Source organism: Notechis scutatus, chromosome 1 (assembly GCF_049901735.1).
Source record: "Notechis scutatus isolate UNSWTSFEM ecotype Mainland chromosome 1, rNotScu1.2, whole genome shotgun sequence".
Lineage (NCBI taxonomy): Eukaryota > Metazoa > Chordata > Lepidosauria > Squamata > Elapidae > Notechis > Notechis scutatus.
Window position 1 is genome coordinate 151629742 of NC_142009.1, and position 18035 is coordinate 151647776.

The 18035-nt window shown below is 36.5% G+C and overlaps 1 protein-coding gene across 4 annotated transcripts in view; it reads left to right on the top strand.

Moving 5' to 3' along the window:
- MACROD2 (mono-ADP ribosylhydrolase 2) overlaps positions 1–18035 on the top strand; it is a 1127501-nt gene that overhangs the window by 953885 nt on the left and 155581 nt on the right. The window lies entirely within an intron of this gene.

Consider the following 18035-nt stretch of genomic DNA (forward strand, 5'->3'; position numbering starts at 1 on the left):
CAAGCTTGGCATGATGTTCAAATGTACCTAAGGACATGCTCTTGTGGCGTGCTCCCAGTGGTGGGATTCAATTTTTTTTACTACCGGTTCTGTGGGCGTGGCTTGGTGGGCGTGGCAGGGGAAGGATACTGTACAATTTCCAGTCAGAGGTGGTATTTTCTGGTTCTCCAAACTACTGGTTCTCCAGAACTGGTCAGAACCTGCTGAATACCACCTCTGAGTGCTCCCTCTGGTGTTTGAGAGTGACGGGATATCAAGAGGGTTGGCTTTGATGGTTTTGAAGGACCTTCATCCACATTGGCTTGACTGGGATACCAAGTTGGATAGGACATCATGGTAAAGCAAGGTCTATTTGGGCAGAAGAATGAGTACTGTAGCATTAGTACAAGTTTGATATCTTGAGAGTATAACAAAAGTTGCATAGCAAATTTGACCCTTTGTGGGAAAGACCCTCTTATCTTCTGCAGTATTCAGTTGGGTCTAGATTTATCGCCTGCTGGAAATATGCTGATAGTAGAAAATATAGCAGTTTAGAGTTTAATTATTAGATCCTTAATGTTCTCTGAGCTTGGTTTGTGTTAGTGGGCTAGGTAACATCATCACTGGAAATATTCTCTATTAATTACTTGATCAAGGCAGCAGAAACAAAAAGGCACGGTGATATATAATATCATAACAAATAAGCATGCTATGAGAAAGGGGCTGGTCCATGAAAAAGTGGGCCAAACTTTAAAGGTTTGTGAGAAATTGTCCTGGAAGGATTATCCTTGCACACATGCCTTCATAATTAAGCCATTAGCTTAAGAGTTTATGGGTGGCCTTGGAATTTTTAAAAATATTCCCCATGGGATATATGGGTTTCTGGAGTCTTAAATATGGAGTACTTATTTCTAAATAATTCACCAAGGCAAGGCCTTCTTTTTAATCAAACACAACTCTGTTACAGCTTAGAGCAGGCAAAAAAAAAAAAGGTTGTATCATTAAAAGATTATATGTTTAGCATGGCACAGCAGTTTTACAACTAATTAATGTAGTTCTGTAGCAAGGCTTATAAAACAAATGCTTAACGTGCTATTTGGGCCATGTGCAAGTGTGAGTTGTTCATTTCAGATACCTTTAGATGGCTTCAGCAGCAATGTTCTGTTTGTATTCCACTTGGGCTTTTTTTCCTGCCTCTTGTTTGATAGGTATTTATAAGCAGCTAACCTGAGATAACACCACTTTCTATCACAAATAGTAACTTATTTTGGGATAACCAACTATATCAGTGCATATACTCTTGAAACAGATTTATATAGGTAAAATCTTAATCCTAATAATGGAATATCTGTCTTATATAACAAGCTTTCTGTCACTTTGCAAAAGTCTGCCCATCTAACAAATAATGTATTATTCTCACGCAGTTGATTTTAAGTATTTTAAGTATTTTTTGGCTCTGAAGTCCACTGATTCTGTCTGGAGTCATAGTAAAGTTTAGAAATCTTGCTTGGTTTCTATCACACTATGACAGCAGCAAGTTCTCTCTTCCTCTACCTCCAATTCTTTTATTTTAAGGGCTGTGACCAAACACTGTTTCTTAGAAACTTTCTATATTTGATTTACTAATACTGTCATACAAAATACCTAAACTGTACAAGGGATATTTCCTTTAGCATAGGTTTCAGTTAGTACATGTAATAAGCATTGACCTGCTAACTACAATAATCATTGTTGAGACATCAGAGCTGCCCCAATCATACAGAGTTTAAAAGGTTTGGTGTAAGCATGTATTTTGGACTGATTGGTGTTTCGTGTGGAGCAGTTATTTTGAGTCCTGAAAACTGAGATAAACTTCCAGTTGGGTTGGCAACACAGACAGAGGAATATAATATTCCAGGAATGAGTGGGTAAGTGAGAATTTTATTACAATCACAGACCAGAGTTACAAATGAAATATATTAAAAATAAAAAATAGACTAGACAAGACAAGACAAGATTGGTGGTGGGTTCAATAGTGGGCAATCTAAGATGTACCTAAATTTACAGGCAGTATAAGAAAATTTGGCTATGCTCAAGAGAACTAAATTCCATTGTTCTGACAACATCTGTATGGAAGAATAATTTCCCAGGTGTTTTATCAGGTAAAGAGTTATAAGGCAGGTCCTGATAAATGAATGAAGCCCGTAGTAATGTTAGCTTGCCATCTACAAGAGCTGTGAGAGGCAGAGACGTTATTAAAGTGATAATTCACATTGGTTGGCTGGTCAGCGTCCGAATGCCCATCACATGATTCAGTCCCCACCTACAGCATTCTCCATATAGACAAATAAAGTTGAAGCATTGTACTGCCTGTAATAATGCCAGAGGCTGTTACAAACCCTCCCCACCACAGAATCTGTCATGGTTCAAAAAATCTACAACGTTCTTTGAAAACTCATCTGTCCTTTGATTCATCACTCTGCTCCAATGGAGCGATTCAGCTGATCATCGAATAAAAGCAATTGTTTCAAGCTCTCCACAAGTCCAGTGGTTATCAGGATTCACTTGGAATATCAGTGCTCATATTTTGCTCTGGGTACTTTAGGCATGGTAGACTTATGACATATGATGGTTTTCTAAATTTCCTTCATGAGGAATCTCTGTGAGTCCACTGACAAACCCATATTTTGGGAATGTGAAGGGTCATGTTAAGAAAAACAAAAGGGAGGGAGAGACAAGAGAAAACTAGAAGAGTGGGAAGAAAAGAGCAACATCAAAGGAAAGCTAGGGTATGGAAAGAAGAAAAGGAGGAAGTAGTACTATAAATCAGGACAGATTGCAAGAGGAGTTAGAATGATCAGCGGAAAAAAGGAGGATATATCACAATTTTGCTGTACCCAGTCACAGAGAAACTCAAGTTCAATCATCCTCTGGGAAAGAAACTCATCTTGTTGTGATCTGAAGATAAGCTTGACATAATAGAATAGCTTCTGGATGAAGACAATCTAGATATTTGTTTATTTATTACGTTTATGCAAATCACCCATCTCAAATACATGACTTTGGCAGCTAGCAACATTAAAAAATAATAAGGAAACATATACAAAAATGTAAAACTCATAGCAGCTGGAAAAGTAAATGATAAAAGCCATGATAACCGTTCAACCTAACCAAGAAACTGGATCCATCTCACATCCAGGGCCCCAGGTTTCAGTACAGACCCACATCTTAAACTCCTTATGAAAGTCCAACAAAGATGGGGCCAATCTAATCTCTGGAGGGATGATATTCCAGAAAGCAGGCTGCCATGACAAAAAGGGTGCCCACTTTGGCCCTGGCAGCCAGCACTCCATATCTGGCTGAGATCTGGGGTATGCCCTTCTTGCTAAACTAGAGAGAATGGGTAGAATCAATGAGTGAGAGAAAGTCCCATAAAGTCCATAAAGTTAACCATTAAATTAAACTTTGGTTTGCATCCTTTGTCACATCAAAAGATACAAGGTAAACTAGATAGGAAACCTTCCTGTTTCCTAACTAGCCTGCTTTGCAAGACTGGCATTAATCTCCACCTCTAAAAGTAGATTTCCATCTGGGGGCTATGCCAACTCTCATTGGACCATTTCTTGGCAGCATCTCGTTGCCCAGGCTCCCATATCATTCCTACATACCGTTGTAGTCATGTACCTAATCATATGATCAAATGATGCCATTCCCCTTTTACAAATGTACAAGAAATAACATTTGCAAAAACTTCCTTTATAGGGCAGTTTCTATTTTAATTTTCATAAAAGTTGTTCTAGTTGTTTCTTTGATGCAGATGGGAAATTATCTCAGAAGAACAACAGGCTAACTGAAATAACCCTTTTCATTTTGTTGAAAGACAGTAGTAGATATATTTCCTCTTTCTGTTTTTCATCAACAAACTCAAGGTAATATTCCTTTTGTATGCTCTCCCCTGTGTCACTGGAAAGGAACCAATTCAGATATTTTCAGTGAACAGCTTAACTGTTCCAGAGGGACACAATCACAGAACGGGGGTGGGGGGGAGGTTGGAATCTGGCCTGCTGTTTTTCAACTGTGCTTTTTGTGGACTCTGGCTAAACTGATGACTAACATACATTTATTGCATAAAGTATTTCTATATTACTGGTAGCTCACCAAGCTTTTTCAGCTGCTCAGAATCTCTCAAAAATCTTTTAAATCCCTCTTTGACACATGGGAAGGCTGTTGACTTCAGAGAGATTACGTATAATTCACCTTGAGCCAGGAAGCTAAATAATTATGTTTTCCGGGCTCACCTTTTCCATATATTTTCCCTGATCTCACTCATTAAATCTAGAACTTTGTTTTATATTGATTTCAAACCCTGCTGTACATCCTAGAAAAACTCCAGACTGAAATGTAACCATAAAATAGCTCTCCTTAAGGCTCTTTAGAAAAATGGTTGCATTATTGACTTCTGGGGTAGATAGGGCACCCTGAAGATAGCTCTCAGAAAGCGGAACTGACAACCGCAGCAGTAGACCAAGAAACCAATAAGTAGACCAATTCCTTGGAATCTCTCTGGAGCAAGTTTGTTGGAAAAGAGTAAATTGATTTGGTTTCTCCATCCATTTAACCCAAGATTTTAAGGCCAATGGATGCCCTAAAAGCACAGCCCAACAATGGTGCCTCTCCCATTGCTTAACTGACAAAATGTTAAGACTTAAAAAAAACCAAAGGTACAATAAGAGACTAGACCACCTTCTAGCTTGAAATATCAATTTTTAATTTTTTTAAAAAAATATTTAGCACTAAATAGCAGTAAGCAATGTAAAGATATTATTTATTTATAATGAGGGTAATGTACATTTTCAACATTTTAAATGTATTTATTAATATATTGTTATAAGGAGAAAAAATGCAAAAAGCAACATTTATTCAAAAGGGTGACAGGTACTTATTTTGTTTAATGGTTAGGGCTGTGACACAATGGCTATAAAATCAGAATGTAACTGTATTAATAATAGTCGCTCAGGGGTAATTGATTGATAATAAAAAATATGATCTCATGTATATGACTTAAATCTGTAATGTAGCTAGTGGGAGATTCTTTTACCATTTAGTTTAGCCCATTTTTTTAGGTATGTGCCCCAAATGGAAAATCATGTGTGTTTTTTAAAATCCTCAATAAATATATCATTTCAGAAAGTTGAAACATCTTGGTTGTCCCACAATAAAATCTGGAAAGATCTCACAGGGTGAAGTAGGGCAAAGCTGGTTTATTTCCTTCCAAGATCCTACCTTCCTCAACGTAATCTGTTTGCTGGCTTATTTGCCAGTCTTCCCAACATTTCTTTTCTCTGCCTCCCTTAGTTGCCTCCCCAGCCAACATTTTTGTGAAATGTTTATCTAGTGCTAATTTAGCTTTGACCGTTAGTTGATCAGGTTCTTGTGTATAGGTAGCAATAAACTCTTCTGTGTTTGAATTCAGGGAATGCTCCTGGTTATTTGCACCTGACACCTCCTCTCAGACAGTTTAAAGGGATCTTTTTGAAATTCTCTGTAGTATTTTGACTTGTGTGATGACACTAGGACACCTTATTGTTTATTCCTAACTCCAAGTCATTGATATAGTTATTAAAATGTGTTTGTCCTAATGCAGCTTCTTAAGAAAGCCTAACTGTGCATCTCTCCCTATTATAAGAAGTGTCCAATTATTTCTATGCTTTGTTTTTTAACCAAGAGTCAGGTGATTGGATATGTCCATTGATCTCTTGACTGTTAAATTTGCTCAAACTACCTTTTATGAGGGACTTTAATCAAAAACCTTTTAAATATGCAAATGCAATCTGGGGCTGTATTGTTTACATATGATTGTTAACATTTTCAAAGAATCCTAAACTGCTAATGAGATAGATCTAACCTTTGAAAAAAAATCATCTTGATTCTTCTTCAGTAAGCTCTCTTCTTATATAATCTATTTACCTTCCCTTGTTTTTATCTATTCTTTTTTTTATAAAAGCTAATACATTTGCTCAATAATAGATCTTTTTAATGAGTGAACAGGAATGAATCCATTTGAAAATAAACCAGAGGTTTAAAGAGGAAGATGAAAAATGCCTCTTCTAATTAGAACTTAGTATTGGTTTTTATCTAAATGCCTACATGGAAAATAAATATGCCCTACAAGTACTGTGTAATCCAAATCACATAGGGCATAAGGGTTATTTTTATTTTCAAGTTTCTGAAATAATATTTAGAACTATAGTGGGAGAGGCCAGCCATGGATCTGTTGTGGATGGTTGTTTCAGAAATGCTTAAATGTCTTATTAAAAGGAACAAAGCTTTGCTTGACATCTCTTCAAAAGAAGCAACTGATGAATAAATTCAGCCCATTGTCAAACTCTTTTGTGCATGTCAACTGCAAAATGTACTCATTTGGATCTAGCTATACATGGCTCCACCAGACTTTATCTTCTTTTGGATTCTGCATAGCAGTGCACTGCATTTTGATTCCCTCTGATTTTTCATTGCACAATGTTTTATGACACAGTTGTTACCAGTATGAGAAATCATGTATATACCTGAAATTTCAATACATAGAGAGATGGTGGCAACTGTATTTTCTCAAAGGAGATAATAGGGAAAGAAAATGCAGTTTGGCCAACTTTTTCTGAAGAATCAAAGATCCAGAAGCAGGCACAAGTGAAAGCTGTTCAAACTTCAGAAGGCATATGGTAAATACTACTTTCAGTCACAGAACTTTACTGTCCTGCTTTGTCCAGATCAATATTCAGTAACTAGTTTTTGTACAGAACAGAACAGCTTGATACAAGCTGACTGAGTAATCAAAAGCATAAGACATAGAAGGCAGGAGGTTGAGAAGCCCAAAAAAACAGGAGCAGAAACGGGGGTGGGGGTGGGGGTTGAGACAAAGACAAAGTGAGATGGCTTGGAAATAAAGAGTAGAAAGATTGGGAAATAAAGTAAAATCAGCAGAAAAGTTCTGGCCAATAAGGTAAAATAAGGGGGAAACTCCAAATTGAGAGCTTAGATTGACAAAATGTAATCATAATAATGAGAAATAATTTTATTTATACTCTGAGACCAAATAATAATGAAGCTATAGAGATGAAAGAAATAAAGCAATTAGAAAGATAAAAATGTTATATGAAATAGAAAAAATATAAACATAAGCAAAATAAAAATAGAAAACTAAATAAATCAGAACATTTGCTATTGATTCTTCGTATCCCCTTTTTTGAGGAAAATAAGCACATAAGATATTTGTAACAATATGTAACACTTTTAAAAAATCTATTTTCATAATGGCCATAGTTATAAGTTTATTTAGCTTTATGTTTCAAAGAACATCTCAGCCAGGTAAGTTTTCTCCTCATACAACCAGAACAGCCTAACAACAGGGGAGTTAATAAATCTATACAGCACACTACATAAAAAGGGCAGCACAATAAAACGTAGATAATAAATTCAATAATTCCCAATTGACAAAGGAATAATTGATTCTAGATTAGAATAATGTGTTTCTCTCAGATACCTTAAAAGGCAGACAGTTAAATCTCACCAAAGAGAAAGATTCAACATGTCTGCTAATTTGTTGGGATAAAATACATTCCACCATACAAAACCTACAGAAAATGATGAGGAGAGTAGTAGTAATTTGGTCAGTTTGAGGGTGCTTAGAAAAGTTGTTGATGTCAATAACATTTTCCCCCAACTAAATAAAAAAAAGACTCCGTCCAGGAAAATTAGAGTGGTACAAGAAATTTTGTGAAAATTAATTTGGCCCAAAACCTAATATGTCAAAGTCTCATATGAGCCTCCTTAGAAGCAAGGCTTAATTCCAAATAAAAGACTGATTTGGGTAAATTGTGAGGCAATCAATCTTTAGGACTGAGTTCTTTATTGAAGCAAATTTGGGAGCCAAAACTAATTATTTTAGTTCTCAAGATATTCATAGCTGTGAGAACATAGTTGCTACTTCCACTGTCTGCAAAATGCAAGATTGGGTTGACAATCCAATGAGTCTAGTTTATGATAGCTTTTAATATCTCATTTTGGAACAGGGAAAATTGAAAAGCTATTCTTAGATATATAAAGTTCTGATTTGTTTGATACTGGTTTTGTCTATTTTATGACAATAAGTAGCAGAGGTAGTATTCAGCAGGTTCTGACCAGTTCTGGAGAACCGGTAGCAGAATTTTTGAGTAGTTCAGAGAACTGGCAAATACTGGAGATTTTACAGTATCCTTCCCCTGCCAAGCCCACCAAGCCATGCCCACAGAACCGATAGTAAACAAATTTGAATCCCATCACTGGTGAAGATCATTACTTTTGTTTTTGATATATCTCTCCAATCCACAATAAAACATAGAGTCCCAAACACATCTATTGTTCCAGGAACTGCTAGAACATCTGCTGTTTAAGTCTGGTTCCTCCAGCTTCTACCTTCATTCCCATATATCTGATTTATTTCTTGATCTTCTCTGAAATTATTCATATTACAGTTATAAGCCACATACTGCTATCTGAAGAAGGAGAGAATGCAAAGTAGGACAGCAAAGGAGTAAAATAGGACAAAGAAAATCATGACTCTAACAAAGAGGCTCTAATCTGTAGATGTAGCAGTGTCAAGTCCCATGACATCAACTTTAATTCACATAATATTATATCAAACATAGATATGTTGAATTGTATGTTATGATAATCATGGATTGTACAAATTCTGTATAAGTACAGATTAGGCAAGACCTGGCTCAAAAACAATAACTGTGAGAGGGACCTTGGAGTCCTAATCATTTGAATATGAGTCAGCAGTGTGCAGCAGCAGCCAAAATAGCTAATACAATCCTGGGTTGTATAAACAGAGGCATAGAATCAAGATCACACGAAGAATTAGTACTGCTTTATAAAACCCTAATAAGACCACACCTGGAATACTGCAACCAATTTTGGTCACCATACTACAAAAAAGATGGTGAGACCTTGGAAAAAGTTCAGAGAAGAGTAACTAAGATGATCAAAGGCCTGGAGACTAAAACATGAAGAACAGCTGCAGGATTTGGGTTTGGCTAGTCTAAAGAAAAGGAGAATTAGGGGTGACATGATAGCAGTATTCCAGTATTTGAGGGGCTGCCACAAAGAAGATGGGCTCAAATTATTCTACAGGACAAGAAACAACGGTTGGAAACCAATCAAAGAAAAAAGCAACATGGAATTAAGGAGAAACTTCCTAACAGTGAAGACAATTAACCAGTGGAATAGCTTGTCTTCAGAAATTGTGGGCGTTCCATCACTGGAGGTTTTAAGAAGAGACTAGATAGCCACGTATCTGAAATAGTATAAGTTCTCCTGTTTGCGCAGAGGCCAGGCTAGAAGACCTCCAAGGTCCCTTCCAGTTCTATTTCTGTTCTCTCCTTTGTGGGGCAATTATTAATCCTGTCCTTTAAAATCATCTGCAAAGAAATATTAATTGTTATAATTTTAAAAAACAATCTCAGGATGTCATCAAAAATTTGAATGGGCATAAAAATTCCAGAAGGTGATTGTTTAGCAACACAAATGCAGCATGCAGACGTTGATAAGGCCAATGTGACTTTGAGTTGATAATACTATAAACTTGCATTCTCCCGGGTTTTATTGCAATAGCTTTTTTCCATTAGTCCATTTGCATTCCTTTTATAAAAAGTACTAACAAACCAGTGGAAAATGAACACATTTCCTAAATGATTCCATTTTGTCTTTCCTTTTTGCTCCTTTTTCTTGACTCTTTTGTGAATGATTTTCTTTGTTCAGCTTCTTCCCTCTGATTTGCATATAAAGACACTTCTAATTATTCTGTGCTGTCAAGATATTCCCTATCTCCAAAAGAATGTGCTGTTTCACACAATGGATGTGGTTGCATGGTGCTGTGTCAAAGACCAGGGGCATTGAGCTGGTTCTCCAATACTCAGATTGTATTCAGAAGGGAATGACAAATTCTTTGCTGCATTGTGGAAGTATTATTTCGCATTGTATGTGTTCATAAAATGGAAGAGAGGGATGCTTCAACCAGCAATAATATATGCGCTTCTCCTGACTTTTCCAATAAGCAGGGTTATCCCAAGAAGCTAAGCAATTCTTCAAAAGGAGGTTAGGTTACAAAGAAAGAGGTCCTAATGTGAATGGTGTGAACTAGACAGCCAAAAACAGTGAAAAACAAAAATGTAGCATTTGAGACATAAATGCATCTTACCCCAAACTGTATTCTGGATATCAGCAATACTGGATTGGTGATAACAAAAAAAGGAAGATTATAACTGGTGTTTTTTATAATGTGAAAGAATAGATATGAAGATTCTTTTATTTGTTTATATATAAGCCCTTTTTCTTTTCAGGAAAAATATGGCTAAAAATGGAAATTACTTTAGCAATAGTAATTAATTGAAATTACCTGCTAAAAAAACCCCAAAGACGTCCATAATGTATGCATATCTGTTCTGATAATATTCCACAACTTTGTACCCTTCAATTATGTTGGTCTTCCAAAGTTAAAGGATTCCATGTGGCTGAAGAAGACTGTCTTTTTTCCCCTCCCTCCCTCTCCCTCTCCCTCTCCCTCTCCTTCTCCTTCTCCCTCCCCCCCCCTCTCTCTCTCTTTCTTTCTTTCTTTCTTTCTTTCTTTCTTTCTTTCTTTCTTTCTTTCTTTCTTTCTTTCTTTCTTTCTTTCTTTCTTTCTTTCTTTCTTTCTTTCTTATCTTGCAACCTCTTAGTGCCAGAAGATAGGGTAAAGTAGGTCCCATACATTACCTACTTTTTGCGTGGTCCTGCATAATTATAGAAGAAAAGATATAACTGTATTGGGGGAATATCTCTTTGAGCATGGACGATGCCCACAATGAAAATATGATATTTATTACTGTTGATATTATTTTCCAGAACTATCAACAAGGACTAGGAGGAAAAGAGGATGGAGTAATGGGCTGGGAGAAAGAGAGTAGAATTTTACTTTATCCTCCGTTGTTTCTTGAGAGGGGTAAAATTACACTTTGGTGCAGATCAGAATAGGCCTATGAACCATTGGTTTCCAATGATTGTTCTAGTGATGTGGGCAGGCTGACCATTTCTAGAGAATTATCATTATTATTTCATTATTGGATACAAAAAACTGTACCAGTGAGTGCACAGCTGAAAACTGGAGATCCTTGACTAGATTACAATTTAATTCTTATAGTCCAGATTGGAAGGCACTGTCTGTTGAAAAACAGCATACTTTGAATACATGTTTACATATGCTGTCATGGTTATACAAGCTTCTGAATCTTTTCTTAAAGCATTCTCATGGAACGATTTCTGTCAGCTCTTTGCAAAAGCAACATCAAGAGAAATCATCCTTCATGAAAGGAAGACTTCCTTCAAGGGACAGTCTCCATGGCTACGGATTCATTCCTCTCCCAATTACTGCTCCTTTCCTTTCTTCCTGTTTCTCCTTTCGTGGGTTCTTTGGTTTTATGGCAAATCAACTACCAAGAAAAATTTATGCTGCTGAATGAAATGCTTAATAACGTATTCAGAGACCCTTAATTTACATTTAGATCTTGTCAACTAAATGTATTACCTATTTCTGATTAATAAAACTCCCTAAGGTTAGATTTACTCAGCCTTAGAAAATGCATTTCCCTCATCCTTCACTGACACAGAATAACTTAATATGAAGGAGAAGAAATAGTTGCTAGGCATGCTGTCAGGTTTATGTCCTGTTCCTCCTTTGCACCAGAATCCTGAGAATGGTCTGTACTGACAAAGCATTCTCTCGCCAACTTCAAAATAATGCATCTCTAGAGAATGTATTTGTAGCTATGCTACAATGTCAATTACATTCATTCAATGAACAGAACCACATGAAAACCCTCCCTCTCCCTTTCTGGATGCCTAATTCACTATTTACACGGCTCCTATAGATGCTCTGTGCAGATCAGGGGTTCCATTAGGGGGATTCCCCATTGGGGAATTGTGGGAGATGTCATCTCCAATGCAACTGGAAGGCATCAAATTGTGACATGGATAACGGAAATGTGGAAGAGCTGTGACTTCCCCTTTGCTTCCTCTACTCTCATTTCCTATCATTAGAAAAGCAGGTTTTATTTTCCACTCATTTCATAGGTTCCCCTCATTCATATCCCTCAGTTCTCACTCAGGAAGAGCCAGAAGAGGCTTCCGCCTTTCACATCAGCAGAATGCTAAAGATGTAAAGCCAGACCTGCTGTGACTGCTTCTTTGACACGTACAGTGTAGAACAGCAATCTCCAATCTTTCTGGCACCAGGGACCCGTTTCAGAAGAAAATTTGTCTTCCACAGACTGGGGGAGGGAGATGGTTTCACGTGCAACCTAGATCCCATGCATGCACAGATGAAACTTCTTGTTCGCCCACTGCTTGAATGACCCAGTTTGTAACAGACCATAGACTGATACTGGTCTGAGGCCCATTGGTTGGAGACTCCTGATGTAGAAGGCATTGATTAATCTGTTTTCCCAGATAAATACAGGACAAGCTGTTTCAGCATGAGGACTCATATTGTTGCTGACTCTGTAAACCACTTGGAGAGGGCTATAAAGCACCATGAAGTGGTATATAAGTCTAAGCACTATTGCTATTGCTGTTTGCAGTTGTGTGACTGGTAATTCTGGCACTACACTGTGCATTCTGGGGGTGGGGGGAGCCAAGGAACTGCGCTGGTTAAGTAGATTCTTTGAAAGGATACTGAAGCCAGATATAGTGGAACCATTTTGAATGCATACCAGAGGGATGAATTACACTCCATAAGTGCAAATTGTTATGGTCTGTGGCAAAAGGAGCAGTGTGGCACCCTATTAAAAAGTACCATGTCAACAATGATGGGAGAAAAAGGTGTCAAACTCCTTTGGAATGGACTGTTAGGAATTTCTGGTTACAAAAGCTTCAAAAGCTATCAAATGGATTTCAGATGTCATGAGACCAAAGAGTTAGGATGCTGTAGCTAAGCAACAAGGAAGAATAATTGCATGAATGCTGAGGTTCATGAGCACAGTGCACACAAAGAAGCTTTGCCTTTTAATATAAACTGTCACAGTGAGTTTGATTGAACTGAACCTGCATTCATTTCAGAAAAGTTATGAAGGGAGCATATGTTTGGTGGGACTTTAGCTTTCTCCACGATCTATTAGAGACACCTTTTAAAAATATATATATCTTTTATTGAATGTTATGAAGACTATGAAAAATGAAAACCTACTAATTTCATTCCAAAGTATTCCGTAAGATGTCATGTACCTAAAATCAAGTAATGCAAACTCACAAGAAAAGACAAAAAGGAAAGGTAAATAAAAGTTAAAAATGAATAATATGATAAAAGAACTACAACAATGCCATAATATTTCTCCATCCTACTATATAATTAAACATGCTATCATATGTATAATTACATATATATATTGTTGCATATATAATTGGACATACAGGTAGTCCTTGACTTACAGCAGTTCATTTTGTGACCGTTCAAAGTTACAGAGGCACTGTAAAAAGTGACTTATGACTGTGTTCACACTTATGACCGTTGCCGCATCTCCATGGTCATGTGATCAAAATTCAGACATTTGGCAATTAATTCATATTTATGACAATTGCAGTATCCCATGTAATTACATCTTGTGACTTTCTGACAAGCAAAGTCAATGGGGAAGCCAGATTCACTTAAAAATTGTGTTACTAACTTAACTTCACTGATTCACTTAACAACTGTGACAAGAAAGGTTGTAAAATGGAGCAAAGCTCACTTAACAACTGCTTCACTTGGCAACACTAGTGGGGTTCTTTGGCCTTTACTTTCCTCATCCTGTTTAATTACTCCTTCAGGCCCTAGTACTTCTCCAGCTTCTCATACTCCTTCCTCATGTTGCAATCACTTGGCACCACTGCTGTCTTCTGATCCTTGTCTACTACCACAATATCTGGTTAATTGGGCAATACCTGCCTGCTTGTTTGGATCTGGAAATCCCACAGGATCTTAGCCCTTGTTATTCTCCACAACCTTCTGTTAAATCTCCAATCTGCACTTGGGAGGGTGTAACCTATACACTGAAGATATACACAGTGCTGTCTATTTGGTTCTGCCATTCAGTGTATTTTGTTTTTTGGGTGCATCTTTTGCCACTGTGTGTTGTACTGTCTCTGAGATTGCATAGTACACACCTTGAGTTCTGTCTAGTATGGTAGCCCCCTGCTTTTATGAATCTAGTGCTTAGTGCTTCTTTTTGTGCTGCTATGATCAGTGCCACTGTGCTGTCTTCTAGTCTAGCTCTTTCCAACCACTGGTAGGATTTCTCAGTGTCAGCCAACTCAGTTACCTGTTGATGGTTAAGGGTTTCATCATGACATTTCTTCTGTTTGATCTTTCTACCATATCTGCTACTGCCTCAGGCATTTTCTTAGCAATTCATCTTTCAATGCCATCTTACTTATGTACTTCTAGATGCTCTGGGTTTCATACAGGACAATATTTTTGACACTAGATCCAGCCAGCCCTCTTTTCAATTGGTGTACAGTCTCTAAGTGTTGGCCATGGGGTAGAAACCTCCATTAATTGCGAGGAGCTTCTGGGCCTTCACATCAGCAGTTTCTATGTCTCTTTTTAGCCAACACAGTATACTGGTAGGATATGTGATGAGGGTGTATAGGGTGTAAGTAAGTTGATGGCATGGAACTTGTTCTTCACCTTGAATGGGCTCTTTGGAACTTATCCTATCCTTTTGTGATACTTGTATACTGCTATCTTTCTTATCTTCTCCTCATGGTTTCCATGTGATTGTGAGAGACCAAGGTACTTGCAGCTAATCTGTATGATTGCTATGCCTGCTATGTGACCAACTGGCAGTTCCACCCCATCGGTTTCAAGATGTATATGTATGTGTATGTGTATATACATACACCTATATATAGGTTATTCCAAGTCCCTCCTATTTCTTGAATATTACCCAATCTTTTTGTAATATTGGGTTATTGATTTAGAAGCTAGAAGAATATTTCCTAATTCAAAGTAGATAGAGTTTCAAGAGGTTGTTAAACATTCAAACAAAAGAAGGAATATTCGTATTAAATTCCTGTTTTTGGTAAATTAAATTTAGTTTTTTAAATGGCATTAATATTTAGTTGATATCCCCTTTTCAAATTATATTTTGAGGAAAGAACAATTTCATAAAGTTATTAGTTTCAATTATTGCCAAGGGTCAATATCTTATAACAATTAGGGTCACCTTTCATATTTTCTTCAATAATATCCAAATACGTCCAATTGTTTTTAATGCTGAAAATATTGCAGCATTCCTGTTAGCTTCTTATAATCCTGGCAAACAATTGCCAGGATTATAATAAGCTAATAATAGCTCTTTAAATGACAACAGAAGGTATTAATTTCATTTTTCATTTCATTTATATTCCAGTCTATTATGGAGGTTAATAAATATGCCCAATATTATGCTTTATAATCAGAAAAAAATTAATCCACCCTTATCACATGAAAGTTGTAACTTTGAAAAAAAGTTCCAGGTATTTTTTTTTCTTTGTATAAAATGTTAACCATTAATGTCTGTTTTATTATTTGCGCAGAACTAAATAGGCAATATTTTCAAAATGTATATCAATCTTCAAACCATTTTGATTTTTTCCATGATTCTTCTCAGTATGTTCAATGGTATTTTCATCCATCCCCTCATATCTTCTTTTACTAGAATGATACAATTTTCATTTAATATTGTATTAGATAAAATTCCTACTAAACAAGATACTTCCCAAGAAATCATTATTCCTTGTCATTGAATATAATATGTAAAAAATGCACATTCTAATGATTTAAACTTCAGCAGAAATGGAACAAGCAATCAAGAAATACATTACAGGCTTGGTATAGCAGCCATGAAAGCTTTAGAAAAGATATCCTAATGTTGTGATGGGTTCATATCTAAAAAGATCAGAATTATGCAGAGCGTTCTTTGTGACACTCTGTGGAAACTGAAGTTGGACTTTGTAGAGTGGAATTAAAAGAATATTGACCCTTTTGGACTTTAGTGTTGGAGAATACTTCTAAGAATTCCATGGACAGCCCCCCAAAATAAATAAATAAATAGATCATGAAACAAATCAACAGACTCAAGGCACAAATAACCAGGCACAAATTATCCTCTTTCATATACATCATGCAAAGACATAGCTCTCTGAAGAAGACCATAATCTAGGAAAGGTGAAAGGAAAGAGAAGAAAGAGATGACCTGAAGCAAGTTGGATGGATTCAGTTACAGTGGTGATATGAGCCGTGGTGGCACAGTGGTTAGAATGCAGCGTTGCAGGCTAATTCTGCTGACTGCCAGGACTTCGATCCTCACCGGCTCAAGGTTGACTGAGGCTTCTATCCTTCTGAGGTTGGTAAAATGAGGATTCAGATTGTTGGAAGCAATATGCCGATGCTATAAACCATTTTAGAGAGTGCTGTAAAGCACTATGAAGTGGCATATACTGTACGTCTAAGGACTATTGCTATTACTATAAATGCTATAACCTGAACAATCAAGTTAGGGACAGAACATCATGGAGAAAAATCTATCTATATGGTTGTTAAGAGTCATTAACAACTTGATGGAACATAATCAATCAATGATTTAATCTACCTTCACTGGTACCTTATTTCCAATTAACACTTGTTCCAATTTATTGTATTTGTCATATTGCTGTGCCATTTCTGCAGAAAGAGCCAACGTACATACAGCATCAACTTAGAACTTTTGTGTGCTGCATGTATACTCTCCAAATTGTCTTACTAGCAAATGTTCCAGTCCCTATGAAGATTAAAGGGAATGGGAGTGGGATTATTTTTGATGCATTCCATATCTCATCTTGATTGCAAAAGAAATATTCTCATTAGTAATTACTCAAGGAGAAGTATTTGATTTTTTTTTTTTTATTTAAGAAATAAATTCTACTGGAATTTTAATTTCCTTGTAAACTAGCTCTAATATCTTAATTTGATCTGTATCAGAAGTTTTCTCCATGTCTATTAAAGTCAAATTACTGTTTCATGTTTATCATCATACAGTGTGTAATAAATCTAGCAGTAATTGAATACTATCAGAGTCTTGATGTTGTTTCATAAAACCAGATTGTGCTGAATTAGTTATTGAAGGCAATGCTTTCTATAATGTTTATTCCAAGGTAATGGTTAAAAACCATGGTGTCAACTTTATTGGCTGATAACTTGCATAATTTATAAAATCCCTTCCTAGTTTCCAAATAAGCTTGGAAGCTGGTAGGCTTCCCTTTTCAAGGGTCCCTTACTTTTAGCAGAATGGAAACTAAGTCCTTCATGGTTTTCTTTTCAAGAAGTGGATATCTATGGATATCCTATGTAGCTCAGGACCTTTCCATAGGTCATTGTTTCAATAATATCAAAAATGGTGTTTTCTTATATTTTATTCCATTCCTTCTATCAGTGTTTCTACAATTGAAGTAGTCCTTGACTTAGAACTATTCCTTTAGTGACTGTTTGGAGTTACAATGGCACTGAAAAAGATGACTTTGGGCCGGTTTTCATTCTTGCGGCCATTGCAGTGTCCCCACTGTCATGTGATCAAAATTCAGCCACTTGACAACTGGCATATTTATCACAGTAGCACTATCTTGGAGTCATATGATCATCATTTATAACCTTCCCAGCTGGCTTCTGAAAAGCAAAGTCCATGGAGGAAGACAGATTTGCTTAATACTTCGTTATTCACTTAATTGCACTGATTCACAAAATAGAGTTTGTACAGTCCATGATTGTCACAACATAACATCCAACATATCAATGCTGTATAATATGTTAGGTGACCTAAAATGGATGTCATGGGACCTGACACTGCTACATCTGCAGGCTAGCTAAGACTTTCAAGAGTCTCTTTGTTAGGGCCATGATTTTCTTTGTCTTACTTTACTCCTTTGCTTTCTCTTCTTCTTCAATTAGCAGTATTGGCTTATAAGTGTAATATGAATAAATTTCAGAGAAGATAAGAAATAAATGAGATCTGGAA